Source organism: Oculina patagonica, chromosome 6 (genome assembly GCF_052425735.1).
Source record: "Oculina patagonica isolate OP01 chromosome 6, crgOcupat, whole genome shotgun sequence".
NCBI classification, from domain to species: domain Eukaryota; kingdom Metazoa; phylum Cnidaria; class Anthozoa; order Scleractinia; family Oculinidae; genus Oculina; species Oculina patagonica.
Genome location: NC_135763.1, coordinates 28,219,867 through 28,245,372, shown reverse-complemented (window position 1 = coordinate 28,245,372; position 25,506 = coordinate 28,219,867). Strand labels below are relative to the sequence as shown.

General features: G+C 39.1%; 2 pseudogenes across 1 annotated transcript; one reads left to right on the top strand and one right to left on the bottom strand.

Annotated features, from left to right (window-relative positions):
- LOC144657986 (uncharacterized) overlaps window positions 1-25,506 on the top strand; it is a 522,126-nt pseudogene that overhangs the window by 333,442 nt on the left and 163,178 nt on the right.
- Window positions 671-25,100, bottom strand: LOC144658107 (phosphatidylinositol 4,5-bisphosphate 3-kinase catalytic subunit beta isoform-like; annotated as a pseudogene). Its single transcript, XR_013571644.1, has 19 exons — window positions 23,870-25,100; window positions 21,768-22,004; window positions 20,746-20,934; window positions 19,403-19,630; window positions 18,989-19,030; window positions 16,762-16,865; window positions 16,387-16,471; window positions 15,903-16,024; window positions 15,231-15,270; window positions 14,132-14,235; window positions 11,841-11,940; window positions 10,840-10,896; window positions 9,865-9,983; window positions 9,030-9,139; window positions 8,194-8,272; window positions 7,746-7,910; window positions 6,819-6,933; window positions 6,225-6,376; window positions 671-3,670 (listed from the first exon to the last, which is right to left on the bottom strand). The product of XR_013571644.1 is annotated as a phosphatidylinositol 4,5-bisphosphate 3-kinase catalytic subunit beta isoform-like (transcript).

Genomic DNA, 25,506 nt, shown 5'->3' with positions numbered 1-25,506 from the left:
CTTGCGTGTCTCAGTGACCCTTGTGAGCTATACCGAGCAGGTCCAACCAAGTCGGGAAGGTTACGGGGTAGAGACCAGACAAAAATCAGCACCTGGCCCTCCAGGTTGGGGGTTGGGCGTGGTGCTAACAACTCCACCCCGTAAAAAACACTTTGTTACGGAAACGACAACAAATGCTAAAACAACTGTGGACCCTATAGCGGACTTGAGCCAACCAACTGGCTACATGTCTACTCCTGATGAAAGCCCTCGGGAAGTCAGGAGTACGATGGATAGTCTGCTCGGGCCTAAAACCAACATCCGTCTGGCTACATGGAATGTCCGCACCATGTTCGAGACCTCAAGAACACCGCAGGTTATCACTGAGATGAGGACTGTGATGGCCGAGCTAAACGAGATGGGCTTGACTTGGGGCGAGGCACAACTTGTAGCAAAAGATCGGTCCCGATGGAAGCAGATCGTTGCCGCCTTATGTCCCACCAGGGACGAAGAGGAATAAGTAAGTAAGTAATGATTAATAAACAGATGTCAGCTAATTGTATCGGGATTATTAAAGCCCTCCTCTAAAGCAAAGACAACAGAAAAAAATTGTTTACAACACGTGGTAGCGTATATGCACACGAGATTTTATTGTATAAAAACACTTTCCAAATTCATCAACAATTTAGAATACGTTCCGTAACTATTTTTATTTTTCGCAGGAACAAAGGTCTTGCTTAACGTTTACAAAAAATACACATTTAGCAGTGGCGGATCTTGGCCTTTTCTTTGATATGGGGTAAAGAGACATTCTTACCATTTCCCCCCCTTCCCCCCTTCCACCCCCATTACACACAAACCCCCCACCCCACACCTACCCAATTAGCTCAAGGTCTGGACCCGCCACTGTTTAGCTAGCAAACTAAGTTCAACCTTTTATTCACACGTAAGAAATGGGCATTAACAAAAATGAAAAATATTCTATCCGTGTAAAAACTTTCAAAGTTTGTATTTAAAAATAATCAAAAAACAATATTAAATCCCTACGTATAAGTGTGATTAAATAAAACGTTAGGTTGACGTTCGACTCTAAAAAAAATCGAATAAAAAGCATGTGCAATTTCCACCAAAGGGCAGAATTTATTCTACCGAATATAGAAAACGTCTTTCGGTCCTGTTTTAAGTGGACGCCAATTGTCAACTGCTTTGGGGAATTAATCCCACGGAATCCAAAGTTAAACTTGAGAGCATTTTTTATTGCCCGTTTTTGGGGCATTGACAAAATTTACCTTAAAAAATGAACAAAAATAAATAAAGAACTAAATATACCGCATCTTGAAATCTTGGAGTTCAAGCGGATTTTTAGGGACAAAAATATACTGTATGTCCTTGTGGAATGTCGCGTTCACTAGGTACTAGCGCGTTCAGACTGTTTCCTGCACCGTACACAGACTGATGTGACTAACTACTAATACTACTAATAAATAACATAAACACAATTTCCTACTAGTTTAAAGTTACCTAAAAGATTCACTGAAAAAAATTCATTTTTTTCTTTCTAAAAAATGTAAAACTGAACAACTGGTAAAAGCAACATTTATAGCTGCAGCACAAATTTGTAAATTATTCTAAGACTTGATATCTGGATCCTACTTATAAGTTTTGCACATAATCTTAAAAGTTATTGCATTATAAAAAACTTGGCTCAGTAAAAATCCAACTGTACTTTACCTATCTACCTATTTACATACTTGTACTAGAAAATTGTCATTTCGTCCTAAATTTATAAAGCGTTGACTCAGTGTTAACTTCTGTAAAACATGAAATTGAATAATAGCACACAATCAAAGTGCATTTGTAAGTATGTACAAAACATTTTTCCTTTGACAAGAACTCTTGCAATTTTTACGGATTGAAGGAACAAGCCTAGTTTAGTACGTTTTAAGAAGGCTGCGTTTGAATTTTTTAAAGATACATACAAACATTTAGATCATTTTACTTTTTAGTTAATTCTTTTATATCAATTTCGTAATTTTAGAGTAATTTTTACCTAGTTTTTATATTATAGTGTATTTTTAACTAAATTTTGTAATTTTAGATTGTTAGATTTTTAGCATTATTTTTAGTTCTTGATTGTATTTTATATTAGAGGGCCACTGGTTTGTCAGTTTTTTACTGTTATGTGTTTACCCTCTATAAATAAAATTGATTATTATTATTATTATTATTATTATTATTATTATTATTATTATTATTATTATTATTATTATTATTTCTTGTCGCAATCTGCTGTACCACCTTCAGGAGACCAGTAAAGAAACGACTTGTTTCGTTTTGCCTTACATGGAAACAAGCAAACTTTACAAAAGGTAAATTTGTCAAAGAAAAGTTGTTTTCCTGTACATGTGCGCATGAACAAAGCTTGTCAACGAGCCCTTGCTCGTATGCTATACGCCCAAGCCACTACTATTACAGTGTCGGCTTCTAACCAATCACAATTACTCCACTTCTTTCTTGTCAATCAAATTTAAAAGAAAACCAAATAAAGGTTAGTTTACACGAGCAATTTCTGTGACAACTTGTTTGCTCGTGTAGACGAGGAAAATTTGCCAATTTTTTTTTGTGACAAATATATTTGCTGAGAAGCTGGTATGTTAGCTTTTATGTCAAAAATTAATGTTGTCAGATAGGAAAGGTTGCTCGTGTTGACGACTCGTCACGACCGTCAAATATCGCGACAGCATTGGGAGCATTGGTGTTTCCCAAACCCCTCGCTGCAAGGGCAATATGCACGCCATAGTTAAGCGTATCTCTGCTGTCCAAAGTCATTACAAGCGCACAAAACTCTGAACTGTTGACAAATAATTGTTGTGCTATCTACACGATCAAATATACTTTTCACCTAAAAAGTGCTCGTCTCAATCAACCAATTGTTAAAATTTCTTGTTGAAACGTATAAAAAAGTGTATGGCCCGGCAGATTTTTGGACTAAACTGTTCTGAGCAACTTCACCCATGAGAAACATTATCATTGAACATATAGATCTACAGGAAGTTACAGCCTTAATTTGCTGATAAAAATCAAACCTCAGCTATAAATATTTATTTTTTTTTTTGAAGACGCACGGAAACAACTTGAAAAGTTTAGTCGTAACTTTTTAAGTTGCGATCCATTAACTTCCTTCCTCGCCATTTGTAGCCAAAGACCCTTGTTAAAAGTTTCAGTGCTCATATAAAGCGTTATTTTTAGGTTTCCTACGATACAAATGTAAATTTTGGCTGCTAAAGAATCTGTTTAACTTGTGGCAAAGCCTCTTTGAATTCCTAGTCTCCCCGAGGTTTCACCTCAGTTTCACCACGCGTAAAATTCACTGTTATGGCTGCATTAACTCCCTGCCCTGTCTCGAGGGTAGGTGGGGAGAGGTCCGATTCATTAGTGCATTAAATTGTGCGCAAACCAGTTCATTGACGTTAAAAAGCTTTTGTCCATGGCGTATTCAAACTTCTTCCTAAAGTCTTTGATGGCGTCTTCTTCTGAGAGGGACAGTACAAGTGTCTTTCGCAAGTAGTCAATGTCGTCAAGTGACCGCAGTTCAGGGAGGCCAGCGGACAACATCATGACAAACAGGTTGATCAAAAGTGGGCCCTTACGGCGCAGAATCAGAAAAGCATCTTCACAGAGCTTTTCAAACCTGAAACAGAGGGGAAAAAACACAAAACTTGGCAAATCGCTAAAGTTTACAAAGTGATGGGAAGTGGGGCAGAAGGAAGGAGGGAGAACAGGAATGATATGGCGGAGGGGTAAGTAAGAAAGTAGGTAGAGTGCCCAGGAGTACTTTTATCCCCCCCCCCCGGCTCAATTGGGATACTAGTCTATCGCAGGGTACCCCCCAGCATTATTTCGCCAGTATCCATTTATACACCTGGGTGGAGAGAGGCACTATGAGAGTTAAGTGCCTTGCCCAAAAACACAACACAATGACCCCCCAGCGGGGACTCCCACATCAAAGGGGCGGGGATGTTGAAATTTTGAAAGGAACTCTTCAAAGAGACCAATCTGGGCGTGACTCAAGCTTTTTGTGTCTCCTTGAAGATACTAAAGCACTGAAAAATAGAACTTATATTTGTATATTTCTTCGCATGCAACCCTAAATGAGACCTTGACAGCTAAAAATATTGACGCTTTGCCCGGGATACCCTAAGTGAGACCAAAAATCCGGAATTTACACCCCTAAGCGAGACCATGAGTATCCTTGCCCCTTTCATGTGGGAGTCTCCCCACCAGGCGGGCAATGACCCTGCCAGAGTTCGAACCCGGACCACTTGATCTGGAGTCCTGTATGCTAACCTTACATGTGGATCACTGTGCCTCTAATGGTTGAATTATAAGGATTTCTTTCACTGAGAACAATCATTAAGACACCGGTTTGACGTTTATGATTGCTGACGAGTTTTTAATGTTGAATGAGGTAAAAAGAGGAGACATCTTCGTTAATCTTCGAAAAAGTTCCAAAAATGCTCGGAAACGTTTGTATGGCTTTCGAACAACAGGCAGACAATCTACAAAAATCTTTGGTCTAGAAACTGCTTCAAATACAAAAAGTTGCTCAGAAGGGAAAATCAAAGGCTCTTCGAGCAACCTCATGGTAATTTGGTAATTCGATGAAGTGCCGACCTTCGCATTTTTTTTCTAAATAAGTGTCCAATAAAGTAATTCAATCTCATTTTATTTGCGTTTGAATGTTTTATTTTTCCACATGAGTTGCGTCATTGATGGTTCGTGCTCTCAGGTTTCGTAGCGCTATTCAGTTTTCACCACAAAAACTGATTTACCGGTTAGTGTATTACCTTTGATCCTTTTTAGCGTTAAGTAAATTTGTTTTGTGAATATCTATACTTTTCTGTCAGCACGTATAGCGTTATTTTTGAGCAGCGGATAAAATTCGAGAGAAAGATACGCCCGAGCACTTCGTGTTTCTGCTCGACTCAAAAAGATGAAAAACAGATGACGTGACACGAGGTGACGTCACGCGAAACAGAAACGTGCTGTGGATTCAAGCTGTGGATGTGGTGTTAACTACAACACGTCACATGGCGAGCGTAATAATTTTTTAACCGTAACTACTTGTAACTCACAGCTGCTATCAGTAATGTCACAATTTCACTTAATTTGCCTTTCAATGTTTTTTTGCGTGAATGAGTCATTGATAGTTTTTTTTTCTTCAAATAAGCGTTCAATAATGTGCCTTTGAATGTTTTATTTTTCCATGGGAATTGTGTCATTGATGGTTCGTGCTCTCAGGCTTCGTAGCGCGAATTCTATTTCATCACAAAAGTGTAACTTTTGATCCATTTAGCATTAGGTAAATTTGTTTTGTGGATATGTTTACTTTTCTGTCAGCACGTATAGCGTTATTTTGAGCAGCGAATAAAACTTGAGAAAGATGGGCGTTTCTGCACGACTCAAAAAGATGAAAAACGGATGACGTGACACGAAGATAATGTGACGCGAAACAAAATCGTGCAGCATGAATGTTGTGTTTACAATAAAGACGCGGTAACTGCATGTAGCTTATAGTTGCTATCAGTTATGTCACAATCTCACTTCATTTGCGTTTGAATGTTTTCTTAGGTGAATGGGTCATTGATAGAGTATGCTCTACGGCTTCGTAGAGCGAATTCTATTCTCTTTTATCACCAGAGGATAAGTGTAATTGATCCTCTTTCGATTTGTTTTGTAAAAATTCAACCTTGTTCCCTGAAAGAGAGAGACCCTGGGAATGAGGTTATAGGATAATTTGTTTTTGATTGACATGTGCTGAATGGCGTTTTAAACAACCTTTCTGTCAGCACGTTAATGCATGAATTAATTGCGGTTTAATATCAGAATGGAGTGACGGAAACACGTCACTTCAAGTTCGCGAATCATCACTACACCTCATTACCATTCGGTAAAAATGATCAAAATATGAAGCGTTGGCCAATAATTGCCAAGCATCTTTGGGAGAACCTTAGTGGCGACCCAATTGACCTTTTTACGAGTTACCCTTTGCCTCTGTTTAAAAACGAGTCTAAGCGCAAAACCATTCAAATGAAAATGAGTTTGATTTGCATGAAAATGGACCTGTAGGTGAAACTCATTTACATGTCGAAGATTTCGCACCTAGACTCGTTTTGAAACAGAGGCAAAGGGTAACTCGAAAATTGCCTACTGACGGTTCTGAAGGAGGCAAGAAAAGAGATTACCTTTTAAACTCGTCCGTTTCTGCAAACTTGGAGGTGCCTTGCGAAATCACGTGCCCAAAATGATCAGTGAGCACAAAAGGCACCCTTTCTCTCCGAACACCAAACTTGCTCTTGAAGTTGCCCAGGATGTGACCGAAATCGATGTGGAACAACTGAAAAGAAATCATTCGAATAAAACATCAAATTGTTCATTAATCAACGCGCTGGGAACCTCTACAATTGAAAAAAAAATGCATATTCATGAAGGATAAAAAAGCGATTTAGTTTGAAGGCTTTTCAAAATAAAGAACAATGGAGTTTTCCGTTTTGAAACATTTTTTTTTAGTTTTAGAGATATTTACATTTTTGTATTATGCAAATGAGGAAAGTGAAGACGTCATTAATCGTTTGACCGTGGTCAAAACGCAGTGCCACCAGCCACTGCTTTAACCCAGAACTCTCCCTTTCCATTCCCCCAAACCAGGTTTAAAACCAAAAACAAAATAGTAGTGATCTTGCATAAGCAACTTTAACCATGCTTTTATTGCACAACTTACAGGGGTAGTGCTTGCTTTCTTTGTTTATGGATTCTCATCAACACAGTCACCAACCTACCTGCCCATTTTTCTTCACCATTATGTTGTCACTATGCCTGTCACCCACCCCCAGGACATATGTTGCCACACAGTACCCTGCACAGGAGAGCGTGAAACGACGCACAGCTCCAGGTCTACTTGTGATAAACAACAGCAATCAAACCGGTTAATAATTCAAGATCATATATAAATTAACTTGGAGTTAGAAAACATGTAAAATGAACTGCACCTTCTGAACTTTTTGATTCATGTTCAATAATTTCAAAAAAGTCTTTTTTAGTGATGTCTTTAAGTTTTTGAAGGAAACTTTTTCTTTAGCTATGAGCAAAATGTGACCATACCCTAAAAAATCTTTATAGTCCCACCCTTCTGTTGAGACGCCTGAACTTTTCCTTACATCATGTCCCGGTAATTTTTATTGTGGCCCTGAATCCTGGATCGAATTGAAATTTAGAAATGCTGGTTTTTGTAGAGTGAGGAAAACGGGAGAACCCACAGAAAAACCCTCAAAGCAAGAAAGAGAATGAGCAACAAACAAACTGAACCACATATGACGCCAGGGGCCCGTTTCTCGAAAGCCCCGGAAACTTTTCGGGCCTGTAAAGCTATTTTTAGTTATCTGTATCTTAAAAACAGAGAAGTGTATAGGCCTGAAATTTTGTATGAAGGGAAATTCCGTTGATATTAAAAATATCATGGAATAAAGGAGCTCTATAATCATAAGGTTCAGGATTTTGCTATAGCTTTCCGGGTGCGAAAACTTATCGGGACCTTCGAGAAACGGGGCCGAGGTCCGGGAACCAAACCCGGGTCACATTGGTGTGAAGCAAACGCTCTCACCACTGTGCTATCCCTGCTACCTTGTATCAGGCCTGGAAAAATAATCAGCCCATTTCATTTTTTGTTTTCAGGTTTTAAGGCTCTCAACAAATCTTGCAATACACACCTTTCGTCAGTGGAATTACATTCCTTTAACCAATTCCAAATACACTTTGTATCTAATGCTTTTCTCGCTTTGTGCCCCTGTATCTTGGCTATTGTCTCGGAACTGTGGACGACCTCAATCAATCCAATTGAACTACCAGTGGACAGACAGCCATATGGGATCATTCTTCGAGGAAATAAATAAAAAAAATAACAATATGATTTATTACTATTGGTAGGAGGCTGGGGGCCTAATGGTTAGCGTGCTGGACACCACCGAGTCGAACAGTCAGAGTTGGAGCCCTGGCTGGGTCATTGCTTTGTGTTCCAGGGGCAGATACTTTTCTTAATTAAGGTACTTTAGGTATTTCAGCCCGCATAAAAAAGAGGAAGGATCAAAGGGAGCTGTTAATAATTCTTTTGCAATTATTATTATTATCACCCCTAAAAATACTGTATTGAGAACTTACCCTAAATCCAGGCCTTCGTTTTACCAAATCCTGTCCATGATTTTAAACATTTGCAACGTTAGCATGTCCTGACGGAGATCTGGGTAACAAAACAAACAGAGCTTATTCCAGATGGACAAGTGTTAAGGCTCGTTTACCCGAGCGATGTTTATGTGACATATTTCATTTGCTCGTGTAGACAAGGAAAATTGGCCAATTTTTATGTGACAAATATGTTTGTTAGCTTTTACATATATGTGACAAATAAAAGTTGTCACACATGAAAAATTGCTTGTGTAGGCGACTCGTCACATAAAACGTGGCAAACATTGCATCAAATTATCCCAGGGGGGTACTTGCAGTATTCATGACGGGGGGTCCGACGGAGCTTCTTATTGCGAACCCAAAAAAATACATGAGCCTGAAATTTTACACCCAAAAAAAATACCTGGCAACAAAATTTTCTACCCCCAAAAATACAAAACCGAGCACCTCGATACTTATTTATTCAATCAAACAGACTTTAAGTCCTAAATAAAATACATGACAGATCTCTTGACCCAAAAAAATACTGAGGGTGTAAATTTTCAACCCAAAAAAAATTTATTACGTCGGACCTCCCCGTCATGTATACTGCAAGTACCCCCCGGGGCAAATTATGTTGTCCCCAATCTCCCAAACTCCCACTGGGCACTGAACGTGCATATCTCTGCTGTTAAAGGTCATGACTGGCGCACTACACTTTGAACTGCTGACAAATAATTGTTGTCATTTAAACAATCAATATATTAATCACAAAGATTGCCTGAGTAAACCTGGCTTTACTTTACAATAATCTGAAGATATTCCACACTTACCATCGCCATTCTTGAAGATAATTCTCACAATGTCTCCAAGCTCGTCCCAGTTTTTAAACTCTAAGTACAGTGGTCGCATTTTGGAATCCATAAACTTGCAATGTTCAACACTGATAAAGGAAGCAAGTTAGTATCTCTCTCACATATAAATTAAACCCACATACTTTCAGAATAATCTACCATTGTAGGTCTGCAAAGCGCGCAGAGAGCTGGATTAAAATAACTATTAGTGACCTACTCATAGCTCATAGCTTCATAGCTCAGTTGGTGCTACCGTAATGATTCTATTTAGCCCTTTTCTTCCAGTAATGGCCCCCCTTCCTAATAACTCTCCCCTTTGAATTTTTTTTAATAGCACCACTGTACCGATAAGCGCTCCTATTTCATGAGTACCCCATTCCAATAAGCACCCTTATTTTGTATCACTTTCAGTGCCATAATAGTACATTGAAAGTGTCTGCAGTTCTTTTTGCCTCTGAACTGCTCGTATCATTCCCGCATTTCAAAGGAACTGGTCGCCTAAGTATTTTGACTATGCGAGGGCACAACAAATGTTTATAACAACAGAGAAATAAGCGCCCCGTTTTTTTGTGCACCCTGGGTGGCAAACCTTTAGAGCATGATTTCGAAAGAGAAACTCCTAAACAAAAGAATAGCATGTAGTGCTTTTGCCTGATGTGATCTTGATCATGGCGTTTTATTACTTTACATTATGCTACGCTACGTTTGGTTGTAAACGTAAAATTCATTGTTGCTGAACCTTTGTCTCTTCCGTCCTGAAAAAAAAAACAACAACAACAAAATTCGAGGTTTTAACAAGAGTAAATTCTCACACCTTAACTCTTGCAGCTTGTAGCTTGGATCAAGAGGAGAGTTGACTTTAGACAGTGCTCCCTGATAGGTTTTCTGTTTGAGAAGTTCTTTCATTGTTGCTAAACCTTTGTTACTTTTGTCCTGAAAATGAAGAGAAAAAGTAAATACAGAGTAGTGTCACATTTTAGGTCATTCCTTAGTATTGCATTGCGCATCCTGTATTATACAGTTTGGCTCGTAAGAGAGATAAATCGTTGTTTTCTCGTAAACGAGTACCGGAAACCATCATTTTTTTCTGTTTTCCTGACTTTTAGCAATCACCTTCTTTCTATAAAATGAATATGAACAAATTTCTATTGTAGAAAAATGAATAACAAACAGAAATGTGAACTAAGCCAGTACTCGTGATAATATAATAATTGCCGATATTGTAATTAATTATAGGGTATATTCAAGGTCTTTCTGCTCCTAAACGAATACCGGTTCCCCTCTTTTTTATTCAAAAATAACGTTCTCTTAGGATGGACAACTAGTAGGCAAAGTTTGAGCTAAAATCTATTGTCAGTTCTATTTCGATGGAATGACCTTAAAGTACAAGATAATTCTCTTAGTTATTGCATAAACACTTTATGCTCCTGCAATGAGAGAGAGAGTCAAGCCCAAAAACACATACAAATGTAGCACACAGTGGAACACAGTACAAGCTTGAGAGGATGGCTTTATGTTGGTATAGGGCGATGACAGTGATGCATGATGGACAATGTGGTGGATACCCTATGGTCTACCACATTACACATTGTAACATTGTTTAACATTTGCTGCCTTGTTGAGAACAGACCCATTACAAGATTAACAATTTTTCAGAACTTAAATATTATTACTGTACAAAAGGCCTGGAACGATCCCACACACTGGAGCTCCAAGATACCATCAAAATGGAAAAGAAATGTGATAACAGGCGCTAACAAATAATTATATGAAAAATTATCAACAATACCTTGTCCATAAGCTGAAGTAACTCAGTGACAGCCTTCATCTTGTTTAGAGCCTGGGCCTGAAAAACGAATTTTGTAAAGTCAACTGCCAGTTCTACCTTACTTTTATTTGATAATTATATTCGCAACAAAAGCCACGGGATAGTTGTTGTTATTTCTGGTCTTTTTACCCTATAATAATAATAATAATAATAATAATAATAATAATAATAATAATAATAATAACAACTTTATTTAATGAGGGTTACACATTACAGTTAAAAACTGAAAAACCTGTGGCCCTCCCCTAGAATAAAAGTTAATACTATACAAATATATACAATAAAAATGAAAAAGATAAAATAGATAAAAACTAGATAAAAATAAAACAGTAATTTGGGTGTGACAGTATAAAAAATTTAAAAATTATGACATGGGAAAGCTATCTAAGTCGGCATAACCTTCCTTAATAAAATTACTATAATTATGTTTAAAGGCCTTAGTGCTAGTGCTAGTTCTAATATATAAGGCAAAGAGTTCCAACATTTAGTGGCTTTTTCTTTTCTTTTCAATGCTGTGATCTGTGTCTGGAGGTTGTCTTTTACTGGCACTGCCAGGCAGAAGGAGAAGACCCTTTTTTATCACATGGCTAGCAGAGCCGCGCAATCAAATTGAGTATAAGCAAGCTACAGGGCCATAACCAGACCTTTGGTAGAGACAAGGCAAAATCTTGCTAGGAGGTTCTGTGGCCTGCCCTCCAGAACATTTGGAAATCTAAAAGCTCTAAAACTCTTGAACATTTTTCATGAGGCATTTCTTGAAAAAAATAATCTTGTTTAACTGGGGATTATTTTCATAACTTAACACATTTTGTTTTTAATTTTGGGTTAAAATCTAGTGAAGCAAGTGCCTGATCTTGCCTCTTGCTAGTTATGGCCCTGAAGCATGCACCATGATCCAACAGTGCATAATATATTTCCCAGGGTACAAAATGTGGGAATTGTCGCACAAAACCCATACTAACCTGGCGCTGCAAGCTTTTCATGTGTGATGGCGCACCACGGCAATAAGCCTCTAACATCAGACCAAACCTCACTGAAACTTCAGGATTCTCCATTTCAGCTCTGATAAGTCAAATAACAATGACTGTAACTTCTCTGTATAATATGTTTACTATCATTTCTATTTTAATGAGAGGTTTTACTTACAGTACTTAAGTAATCGATTGATGAGAGGTCAGAGGTCTGTCAAGAGGTCGATGGCTTTCAAGACACTGTCACTTACGTAAGGTGGTCACTTATAAGGGAGAGGTGGTTGTTTATAAGAGGTGGCCTTTTACAAGAGGTGGTCCCTTACAAGAGGAGGGCTTTCATAAGTGGTGGTCTTTTACAAGAGGTGGTCCCTTACAAGAGGAGGGCTTTCATAAGTGGTGGTCTTTTACAAGAGGTGGTCCCTTACAAGAGGAGCGTTCTCATAAGTGGTTGTCTTTTACAAGAGGTGATCCCTTACAAGAGGAGGACTCTCATAAGTGGTGGTCTTTTACAAGAGGTGGTCCCTTACAAGAGGAGGACTCTCATAAGTGGTGGTCTTTTACAAGAGGTGGTCCCTTACAAGAGGAGGGCTCTCATAAGTGGTGGTCTTTTACAAGAGGTGGTCCCTTACAAGAGGAGGGCTCTCATAAGTGGTGGTCTTTTACAAGAGGTGGTTCCTTACAAAAGGTTAAAGGTGGTCTCTTACAAGAAGTGGTCCCTTACAAAAGGGAGTCCCTGACAAAAGGCAATCCCTTACAAGAAGTGGTCCCTTACAAGAAGTGGTCCCTGACAAGAAGTGGTCCCTTACAAGAGGTGGTCCCTTACAAGAAGTGGTCCCTTACAAGAAGTGGTCCCTTACAAGAGGTGGTCCCTGACAAGAAGTGGTCCCTTACAAGAGGTGGTCCCTTACAAGAGGTGGTCCCTTACAAGAAGTGGTCCCTTACAAGAGGTGGTCCCTTACAAGAGGTGGTCCCTTACAAGAAGTGGTCCCTTACAAGAAGTGGTCCCTTACAAGAAGTGCCCCCTTACAAGAGGTGGTCCCTTACAAGAGGTGGTCCCTTACAAGAAGTGGTCCCTTACACAAGAGGAGGGCTCTCATAAGTGGTGGTCTTTTACAAGAGGTGGTCCCTTACAAGAAGTGGTCCCTTACAAGAAGTGGTCCCTTACAAGAGGTGGTCCCTGACAAGAGGAGGGCTCTCATAAGTGGTGGTCTTTTACAAGAGGTGGTCCCTTACAAGAAGTGGTCCCTTACAAGAAGTGGTCCCTTACAAGAAGTGGTCCCTTACAAAAGGGAGTCCCTAACAAAAGGCAATCCATTACAAGAAGTGGTCCCTTACAAGAAGTGGTCCCTGATAAGAAGTGGTCCCTTACAAGAGGTGGTCCCTTACAAGAAGTGGTCCCTTACAAGAGGTGGTCCCTTACAAGAGGTGGTCCCTGACAAGAAGTGGTCCCTGACAAGCGGAAATCCCTTACTAATAAGAGGTGGTCCTTTACAAGGGTTGGTCCCCCCTTTAAAAGAGACGTTCTTTTAAAATGCCCGGGGGGGGGTACTCCATATAACGGGCTATACGGGGAGGCTTCGCCCGAAAGGGGTACCTTTTTCAGGCTTCAGGTATATATAAAAGGGTAGCGATTTCACAAGTTTAGGTATATGAAAGGGTATGAAAATCCGTCATTTAGGCTTTTTAAAAGGCCTGTAATTAAAATATTTCGAACAGACGCAATTTATGGCTGTATTATTTTAATTTATTAAGCGCTGCATGAAAATGACAAGAAAACGTCCTGTTCTAAGGCTATGTCACGTCTTTTAGGTATATGAAAGGGGTACCTTTTTTCAGTAAAAGGTATACGAAAGGGGTACAATTTCTGTCAAAATGGTATATAAAAGGGTAAGGGGTAAGAGCTTGGGGCGGAGCCTCCCCGTATAAAACGTTTTTGAGTGCCCCCCCCCCCCCCCCGGGTTAAAATGTTTGATCCCAGCCAAATAAGTTGCAGAAAAACTGCAAGTCAAAACGGCAAGAAGACTGATGCTCCTGCTTGCTGTAATAGAATGAATATATTGACAGGGATGTCTTTAAGGGGCGACTAACCTGTAACACCTGTGATGGCCTGAGTCCACTTGATGTTACAGGTGAAGATGTTGATTGGAGTTACATTACACTTGCATACAGAATGAAATGCTACAGGTGATAACTTCACTGTTTTACAACGACTGCTTTAAAATTAAGTGACAGCCCTGGTGAAGGAGAGCAAAGGAAATAACAAGGCCGAGAGATCTTCTTACCTGAGAAACCAAAACAATTGATGTCCAAAGTGCTGATTTTTCAGAGCTCGTCTCAGTAGAAACTCTGCCAAGTCATTATCAAGGTATGATTCATACTTCAGGACCTGTAGATATGACAACAACAGATAAATGTCAAAAGCTTTGTACTAAGACTGAACTATTTCACTTACACAAAAAACAGAAGAATCCATAATTAATATCCCCTATTTCTGCTTGCTTGACAATGCCGTGTTATTGGTACATGTACTGTAATGATTTGATTTAGCGCCATCCTTCCAATAAGCGCCCCCTTCTAATGCGTTTTTGTAAATAAGCGCCCCTATTCCAATAAGCGCCCCCATTCTAATAAGCGCCCCCATTCTTATAGGTGCCCCTATTCTAATAAGCGCCTCCCATTGTGGATAAATGCCCCTACTGAAGTCATCGACGTCGAATAGATAACGCATGAACATTTATCGTACCGTACATGTATATATTTTCTGCTAAAATGAACAATTCTTTTTAAAGTAGCTGAAGTTTCAACAATTTGCTAATATTTATTAAGGTTTTGTTTTGAACATTTGGTTGTTTCTCGAAAAATTAAATAAGCGCCCTGTCTCGAAAAAGCGCCCTCCCTTAAGGTGCCAAAAGTAAATAAGCGCCCCGGGCGCTAAATAGAATCACTACGGTAAGTGAAATCATGTCAATTCACTGGGATCGACTTTTACCATATTTATTCAATTCATTGCCCAACCTCGAATAAGCCCCCACCTTAAATAAGCGCTATGTAGTGTACAAGAGGAGTATTAACTTTAAGTTAGTGAAAACTGGGTTAATTTGTTGTTAACTTAGTACTACTAAAAGACTTTTTCGAAAACAGAGTTTTCTTAGTATTTCACCAAAATGTGTAGTGAAACAGTTAAAAATCTGCTTTAGTACATCTTCACGTTTTGCTATTGCTTAATGTTTTGTTGTTACTTCTCGCTGAAATGGTGAAAATTTAATATTATGAGTGCCCAGCCTCAAATAAGCGCCCACCTCGAATAAGCACCCACTCTCAAGGCCCAGGATGCTTAATGGAATAAATCCGTTTAAGGTTATTTTAAAATTGTTTTCTTACCTGGACTAGCTGAAGAAGATATTGTGAAATTTCCCTGTCACTGTAAAAATAAATTATAAATTTTGAACTTGTAAAAATGAATTATGACAATGATAACATTATTATGACAAAGGTAAAGTCTGCATCCAGCCTGTTGGCCCACACAGGCCGGAGATTATCCCCATTTCTGTAGCATGAACCGACTAGGATTAATATTTCTATCCCCCACCCGCCCTAGATGGGATGCTAGTCTATTAAAGGGTTACCCCTTCCAGTAGTTCACCAGTACACATTTATACAACTGGGTGGAGAGAGGCACTGTATGTGGGAGCAAAGTGACTTGCCCAAGAATAATATGATGACCCTGACCAGGGCACGAAACGGAATGGTTGACCTGAGTCCAGTAGGCTAACCTTTGGGCCACCTCTCCTCCCAGTGTAAATTATGACAATACTTGATGATAAAATTTGATGAGCTGTTAAATTTAGGGTGGGAAATGGTAAATTTGAGACTCTGCAAGACTGCTTTAAATTGTAGCTTGCATGATATATACCATATACCATGAAGTAACCTGTAAGTGGTTGCTAACGATGTACGCTAATATTTCAGTCACTGATTAAAGTTGCCTGGTCAGTACAAGATGGTAAAGTTATTAGCTGACAGGATTCAAGAATAATAAATTAAAAGACCTACCCCATGTTTTCAATACACTGCACAGCAATCTTCCTGACTTCTTGGTCAGCGTATGTGTAATCCAACAGTTCTAAAGCCTGCTCTGGCTCAAGCCTGGGCCATGTTTGAAGCAGAATTTGCATCTGAAAACATAATTAAAAATAATTTATGTCAGTTATATACGTTGTGTCTAAAATAAAAAAGCTACATTCGCACATAAAACCCAAGAATTTATTGACTGCCTGGCCATTACCTAGAGCTTTATTTTTTGTTTTAACTTTTTATCTTGAAGTTCATAATTGTAAACCTATTTTAATTTGCATTTGCTGAAAATATTGTTTTAACATGGTAAAATTTATCAATACAATTTAGATATGTCAAAAACAATGTCTCAAACAATGCAATGAAGAATAAAACTACTTGGCTTGACTGTTGCCAAATCCCTTGTTTAAGAAATGCTTGCACCAGACGTTACTCTGAGTGATAAAACCATGATATAACATACCAAAGCAACATCTTCCTTGCTGTTCCACTTGACACAGCACAACAGTTTAGCTAGAGCATGTGGAAAATGTTCTCGACAGTCAATTCTGTAACAACAATGATATGTTGTTACTTTTTATTAATTTGAAGCCACGTCAAAAGTAAAGATAGACCGGCCAACAAAGAAGAGTTCCTGTTTGGTAGAACAACATTTACAGCATAATTTGTATTCAAAAAGCACCCAGAGACAAACAGAAACAGAGAACTTGCAGTCTAAATTGACAGAGGAAACACATATTAACTAAAACATTGCTTAAGAAAACTAGCTGAGTTAAATATTAAACAAGTCATGTGCATTTCTTGTTACAGGGAAATGAACAAATTCAAGAAGACAAACCTCCGCTCCCAAACTAGCTCCTTTTCTTGTTCAAAGATTGGGGCCAAAGGCTCACGGTCTACAATCTGCTTAAGCTGTTCAACTATTGATTCATCTCCTTTTTCCTGTATGATAAACTTGCTGATAAGATAACTTTATGACAGCTTAAGCCTGCATCAGACCAAGTGCCAAGTATATACATATATCGGCTTCAGCATTAAGCATCTATCAGGATTTTTACTCCTCCTGGATGGGATATTAGTCCATGGGGTGGGATGCCATTGCCAGTTCACTAGCACCCCCCTGGATAGGATGCTAGTCCATCGCAGGGTTACCCCCCCCCACCCCCTGCATTAATTTACTGGTATGTTTGTATAATCCTAGGCTGAAAGAGGCACTATGAGAGTAAAGTGTTTTGCCCGAGGACATACAGTATTGTGAAAAAGTAATGCACCCGAAAAGCGCGAATTTCGTTCTTTGTTCTCGCGAAGTTTCGCGCGAAAAGTCGCGCAAAAAGTTCGCGTCACTTCGAGCGAAATTTTGCGAGAACAAAGGCCGATATTTCTTCGAATTTTCCTTACCTCAACGATAATTCGCGATAATTCGCAATATTTCGCTACTCACTAGAAGAAAATTCGCGTGCAGCTCAACAGTAGTTTGGTCCCCTTCGATTAAAGTTCTCCGCGTGATTGATACGATCGCCTGCTCATGTTACTTGACACAAAATATATCTTGGTTACCGTTCTTTTCAATTCGATGTAGCGTGAACAACAACTGTTCCATATTAAGTCTAAATAACACCACAACAATCTTGAGTGATAAGAATAATTTATTACTTACCAAAAATTCCAAGTTCATATAGGCAAACGGTGCGTTCGCAACAACATTCACGGAAAGATCGCGCTGACATCGAAAGCAAAATTCGCTTCAGATGTTACTAATTCTCGCATTTCGAATTTTAAAAACAACACCTAACGCGTTTTAGCCATGTCTCACAACAACACAACAGTTTCGAAAAGAAAACGATCAAGATAAAAGATCTAAATTTCATTCACGGCAAGTTTTGCTTAAAACACTTATAACTGCCTCGAAATATCGCCACGAAAGTTCAGGATCAAGCGAATTATCGCGTGAAAGTGCCTGAAAATTCGCGAAAGTGTGCGATAATTCGCGACAAATTACCGCACACAGCGAATTATCCTTCGAAATTTCGCGTGGTTTTAAACAATAGACGTCACGAAAATACGACGAAACAGCGCGAATTGTCGCAGAAATATCGCTTCAAGCGAAATTTCCTCGAAAAGCCGAAAAGGCGAATTTCGCCGAATTTCGGGTGCATTACTTTTTCACAATACTGTATAACACAGTGACCCCAGCCAGAGTTCAAACTTGGACTGTACAATCCCAAGTCCAGTGCATTAAGCATTAACTAAAGCCACTACCTCTACCTTACTGGAGAGCTACACTAGTAAAAATTTAAATCAGCCAATCAGAATGATTTATTGCTGGTCCAACATTTTTTAAGACCAGATAAAGTTCTACAGTGTAACTGCAGGAAACAGCTCTTCTTCAATAATTTTACAACTAAAAGTTGATATGTATTCTAGGTAATTAATCCCTTATATCAACCAATTAACCTGCACTTGATCACACTAATGAAGATTCTCCAAGTATGACCCTCGTAAAGTCTGCATTCAGTGAAGCCTACTGGCTCATCAGGCCAGAGCTTATCCTGGTTTCCTTAGCATGAAGCAACTATAAACTCATATTCTTAACCTCTCCCCCACTCAGCCACCCTGCCCCCCCCCCCACCCCCCCCCAACCAATTAACCTGCCTTGATCACACTAATGAAGATTCTCCAAGTATGACCCTCGTAAAGTCTGCATTCAGTGAAGCCTAGTGGCTCATCAGGCCAGAGCTTATCCTGGTTTCCTTAGCATGAAGCAACTATAAACTCATATTCTTAACCTCTCCCCCACTCAGCCACCCTGCCCCCCCCCACCCCCCCCCCCTGGATGAGATGCTAGTCCATTGCAATGTCACCCCCAGAATTAAATTTGTTAGCACCCATTTATACAACTGGGTGGAGAGAGGCACTATGAGAGTAAAATGTCTTGCCCAAGAACACAACACAGTGACCACGGCCAGAGCTCGAACCCGGATTGCTCAATCTGGAGTCCAGCGCACTAACCATTAGGCCCCCACACCTCCCATGTGCCTGATTAATAATATATTTAAAATACTCACAAAAATTTTGGCATCTGTGACTCCTGCGGCTAGATCAGCAATCTGTGCAACACATACATGTAACAAAAAACACACCTCTATTTTTATCCTGAAGATAACTCTCAAAGACTTGGTGTAAAGGAAGGGGGTATAGATCACATTTCATGGAAAATAAAATGGCTTTTTCACAATTCACCTCAAAATATACTGTTATGGTAATATTGACACTTCATGCCACATGAAAATAAAAAAATGCGTTTTGGAAAGACATGCGCCTACTTTGGAAATCACTGACAATATTTTGCTCAACCTTGTCCAATAATAATCATTGTTAAATGTTTGGATTAGCTGACATAAGGACAGTCAAATCCAGAATGGAATATACACTGTACCCAAAATGCCACATACAGAAGACACTTGTCTAAAACTTCTTACCGTATCAAATGATGGATATACAACGGCATGGCAGTAACTTGGAAACTCAATGTTAAGTGATACAGAGGTTGCTGTGTTGATGTTGGACACTACAGTGCCAACTGGATTGAGTTCAAGATCTGTCACTGTTTCAGGTACAGGCCACGCAAAGAGCTTTAAAGGACCCTGCCGTAACTTGCCCTGATAATCAAACAGGGTTGTGTTGACCCATGCAATGGGACTTGTTTCCTAGAGATCAATAATTAAAACAACAATTAATTTGGTGATTGACTCAAAAGAAACATTTGGACAACTATGATCTTCACAGGGAAATCTAAAAAATTAAACACCTTTAAAAATCCCAAAAGCGGAAGATTAAAAGCTGCAAAGTGTCAGCCATCAAAAATTCCAAAATATGATGCAAATCCTATCAGCTCTTGAGGCCAAAAATTTTTTGGCCACCAAAATATGTGAAGGAAGAGCTACATGTACTTCTGGCATTGTCTAAAACAGAGTTAGTCACTTAGTTAGTCACTTAGTTAGTCACTTAGTTAATTAGTTAAGTTAGTTTAAGTTAGTTAATGAGTTAGTTTTTCATTCAAAGATTTCAATGATTCTTAGTTTTTATTTCCATTTTTACAGCTCAGCTATTTTATTTGTTAGTATTTCCTTTAATCATCGATGTAAATTTTTTAAGTAAGTTTTTCATTTAATTTTTTTTTTTTTTTAATAATATTTTTACTGTAAAGCGCCATGAGCCATGGATATGGCGCTATATAAATCTTTTATTATTATTATTATAAAGACTAAAAACAGGACTACGTGATCTTCTTTTCCATCAAAATATTCTATTCAGTGGAGGTAATGCCATCAATTAACTTACTTTGTATATTACCAATACTTGAACAATGAATCCTTCTTACAATGAATCCTGGTATCGGATCTTCAATATTTTTAAATACTTGAACAGTTGAATTTTTGAAAATGCGAATGTTAATGAAATCAACTACTGGTGGGCCATGCAGCCCATACTGCCAGAGCTTATCCTGGTTTTGGTAGCATTAAACGACTACTGGAATGTTTCTACTGGACCCCCTGAATGGGATGCTAGTCCATCGCAGGGTAAAACCCCCCTCCTCCCCAGCATTATGTCGCCAGTACCCATTTATACACCTGAGAGTAGAGAGGCACTATGAGAGTTAAGTGTCTTGCCCAAGAACACAACATAATGACTTTGGCCAGGGCTTGTACCCATTCTCCTTGATCCAGAGTCTGGTGCACCAACTATTAGGCCACCGCGCCCCCACGTAATTTATAGAACAAAACAGATAATTATTGTTACAGTGATATATAAAATTTGTCACCTTTTTCTTCCTTGATTTCTTTGTGGTATAAATAACAAGACAGAGACGAGCCATACGAGGAATGTCAACCACATTTAAATCACAGTCCAAGTACTGATTCCAGGTTGGATTTAATCCACTCTCTGGACTTGTGCTTGTAATGTCACACAGTGCGTCTCCACCATGGTAAATACCTGCCCGGACACAAACCTGAACAAATGTGAACAGGTAACATATCAGCAATAATATCAAGTCATTGCATTTAACAGAATAACTCCTCCACTTCTGCTTTTAAAGGAACTATGTCACAGGGATTTTGCAGATTTTTGGTGAAAACTATTCTGAAATTAGTGGTAGAAGATATAACCCATAATATACATTCTCTTTGAACATGTAAAGGAAGATATAACCTTAATTTGCGGGTAGAAATCAAACTATGGCTAGAAATATCTATGTTTTGAAGACACACAGATACAACTTGAAAGTTTAGCTTAATTTTTTCAAGTTGTAATCCATTTCGATCCAAGCCATCCGAAGCCAAAAACACTTGTTAAGAGTTTCAATGCTCAAATATAGCTCAATTGTTAATAAAAATGAACCATTATTTTTAGGTTTTCTACATCATGACAGCACTACAAATTTTGGCTGTTCCAAAACCTCTTATAATCTGTAGTGAAGCCCCTTTAAATACACTGCACTGAGCTGTTAACAATCATTGCAAGTGTAGCCTATAAGGAAATAAAAAAAAATAATAAAAAATATTGTTCTTAACAGTGCACTATCTGTGTAATAAAAAAATAGAGTCTTACAAAATGTGCAAGGCAGCAAGAAGTGCGAGGCAAGGCAGTGAGGCAAGGCATGCAAGGCAGAAATCCCAACTTCAAATAAAAAAGGCTAACCGCAAGCTACCTAAGCAAACTGAAGGCTAACTAGAGTGCTACTTAGGCTAACTGGAGTGCCATTTAGGCTAATCGAGGCTTACCAGAATGGATCACACACCCTGCTGCCTCACACTTTGTGACAACCCAAAAGAGATTTCATACCTTCATCGAATCATCAGCATTTACATTAGCTGCAGAAACAATTTTGATTCGCAAGTGAGTCCCAATATCCCACAGTGATAAGTTTGCTGACTGCGACTTTTGAGGAAGTGGTGGCATTGCCCTACCTGGGCCTCTTCTACTTACTCCACTCACATCAAGTATTTCAACTTGAAGTGAGGAACGAAGGACAAGTGAAAGCATTGGCCTTTCCTTTTTAGACAAACAAGTACGAACGTACTGAAACAAAACAGACAAAAAAAAACACATTACAGGGCTAGTCAAGCTTATTTTATGGCCAGCGTACATGTAAAATATGCAGGGCTGTCATTAAGTTTTCAAGCAGCCGTCACACTAAAGTTATCACCCGTAGCATTTTGCTCTGCGTGCAAGTGTAACATAATACCAATCAACATTTTCACCCGTAACATTGAGTCAACTCAGCCATAACAGGTGTTACGGGTTATGGCCCTTAATGACAGCCCTAATATGAACCCTTAGAAGTGTACTGGTCCACTATATACCCAGTTCCATGAAAGCAATTCACAGTACATGTATGTGCATACAGGGCTGTAGGCAGGGGGGTGTGATGGGTGCGCCCACACCCATCCATGGGCCACAAAGGTCCGCCTATCCAGGGAGTGAGGGTTAAAATGACTCTCAGAATGCAGGAAATGTGGACTAATACAATTTGATTTTTTTAAAACTCCCCATGGGAGAATATCCCCGGACACCCCAAGATGCTCACACCTCTGTCACTCGCACGCACCCACCCATGCAAGATCCTGATTACGGCACTGACATAACACCAGGGACATGACAGGCCCTGACTCCAGTCTTACTGAAATAAATTTCACTTCTAATCTAATTCTGATAATAACACAAAGTTTACGTCAGTGAAGTTATTTCATTGTGGGTATTTATAAATAAAATAATGCTGTCTTTCTGTGACAGGGACACTAACCTAAATCTCGGGTTAGGGGTTGTTAGGTATTAGTTAACACCTTGTGACTCCAACTCATATCAGTCTTTACAGTTCACCACTAAATTTTCTCCAATTCTGATTGGTTTATAAACACAGCATTTCCTAGTCTACTTCGTAGTGCACTAAGTCAGGGAAAGATTTCCTAATACATGTAGCTCCATGCATATATGCATACAATTTATTTCATGCTATCCTTAAAAGGACAATGTCACCATGAATTAGTGCTACTTGAAAATGCAATGAAGATGGGGATGGGGGGGGGGGATACTCAGGTATATTTTGAGTGCCCGGGTCTCCAAAGTAGCAACCCATTTTAGAAAGAATTTGCATCCAAAATGATACCCCGTCCAAGAAACAGTTCAATTTTTTAACAGCCCATTTTGGCTGCTTATAATTTGAAACTTTAGTGCATTCAAAATATTATACCCCGTTTTAGAAATTGTCTCTAAAATGGATAACCTGTTCTAGATTGGGAACCCAAAATCACGATCCAGTTGGGTGGCACATATAGACATTTTAGAGAAGTACCCCCCTGGGCTTACACCCTGCTAATGCAAGACAGTACATGTAGTTCCCTTTTTTTTTTCAATCTAAATGATTAAAATAACCTATCCACCTTGTATTGTAATATATGAAGAAAGGGGGGGAAAAAAAAAAAAAAAAAAGCGAAAAAAAAAAAAAAAAAAAAAAAGAAAAAAAAAAAAAAAAAAAAAAATTAAAAAAATTTAAAAAAAAAAAAAAAAAAAAAAAAATTTTTTTTATATTTTAAATAAATATAAAAATAATAAAAAAAACCAAAAAAAAAAAAAAAATTTAAAAAAAAACACCACGAATACACCAATGAAAGTTGATGGGCTTATGAAATATTAAATAATTTTTGAAGATGCTTTCCAAACAAATAGGGAAAGATTTTCACATATCTCCATACTTAATTATGCATGCAATTTCTTTCCTACTCTTTGCACACGAACAGCACTCATGAGTAGAAAGAGACCCGCAAAACCAAATATGCATAATTTAATATGGGATGAGCATAATTAATTAAGTTTAAAAGTTTTGTCGGAAATTTTGCCAGATATTCTACTAAAAGTTCCTTTCTTTACCCAGATAAGTCACATACCGTGTATTGCACTAAAGGATAACCTCCCAACAAATAGCTCTCTTGTCCAACAATCTTCAAAACAAAATCCTCTGGGTTATCCAGATTCAAAACTCCCATGATCGCAGCTCGTTTCTTTAACACCAGTGCCAAGAGCTCTTCTGGATACACATCTGCGGGCACGTTGAAAGTGTGCATATCCTGCAACGAGGCTCGATTGCTCTCGATGGCTACAAGGATTAGGAAACGCCTGTTTTCCATTAAATTTGATTCGATATGTGAAGGAGGGTCAGTGCTTTCTACCTCGGGAGGGTATGCGTACATCGCTCGTCCCATCCAATCAAGCTGGCGTCGTTCGCAGGCTATTTTCTCCGCAAAATGACGGTACTTTCGACGGAAATCGTCCACTTCGGTGTTTTGCATTAGATCGAATTCATACAAGCTCTTCCCGATGAGGTTGCCGATATGAGAATTGAAGAGTTTCTCTTCGTTGTCCCCTTTTCTGTGGATCAGTTTCAACAAGGGTCTAAACGGACGGACATCGATCAACTGGCGCGATTCGTCCAACAGTTCTTCCTGTTTTCCTTTCTGATTTACGCACACAAACACGTAGTTTGCAGTGTCTTTGAGCAAATTGAACAACGGATAATTGCAGGCTTCTCGCCACAATCGATCCTTGATCTCTGCCAGAGGTGCTTCGATGCGAACTTGCAGCTGAATCACGACTCCAGTTGGCAAAAAGCAATCGACATTTACCAACGAAGCAGGTTCGTAATTGTCCCAGAAATTACGCCGTGATCCCGGAGGCATGTTTAATCTTGGAAAGAGGTGACTTCAAAGGCTTTGAAGCAGCTCTTGCAATTGTCGAAGAATAAAGCCACTCATGTGCAATACATAGAACAGGCAGGATTTGTTAAAGAAACGTCACGAACAAAAGTGAAAGAAGTAGTCGCTGCTTCTCATAATCCGATCATATAAGCAATGCGGAAATCATGAGTTGGTTCAGCTTGGTTCATTAACATAAGCTAACATAGCGAAATTGATTCCGTTAACGATCCGTGAAAATACACCTCATTAAGCCCTGGGAGGTAGAATATCTTCACGTTTCGGCCCTACTGAGGGCTAAAAACGTTAGTCCAGACTATTTGCAGCCCCTTTGTTTTTCTTTGTTTCCGTCGGGAATTTGAAAGTCTATATTGAAACCATGCATGCATACTTCGACTACTTCCGCAATACTTGAAACGGCCGCCATCGCCGCCATCTTGGTTTCATATGACGAGCGGGATCTGGGGAGAGTACCAAATCTACCATGGGAGCTGGGACTGGGTTTGAAAGAGGCGGGAAAATAATCCCCCAACAGGCTGATCCCCCAATCTCGCATGAATCTCGAGCCCAGAGCGGTCAAACGCAAAAATGACGTCACCATTTTGCGTTTGCGTCAAATTTTGCGTTTGACCGCTGTGTGCCCGGCTCCTCGATCCGTCAGCGGTTGGTCAGCGGTAGGGTCGCCGGGACTCACTCTGGGAAACTGAATTTTAATTAGTTTTCCCTTCCTAAAAAAAAAAAAAAAAATTTTTCCCACCTTCCATTTTTTTCCAAAAAAAAAAAAATAAATTTAAAGATTTACCCAAAAACTTAAAAAAAACAAAAAAAAAAAC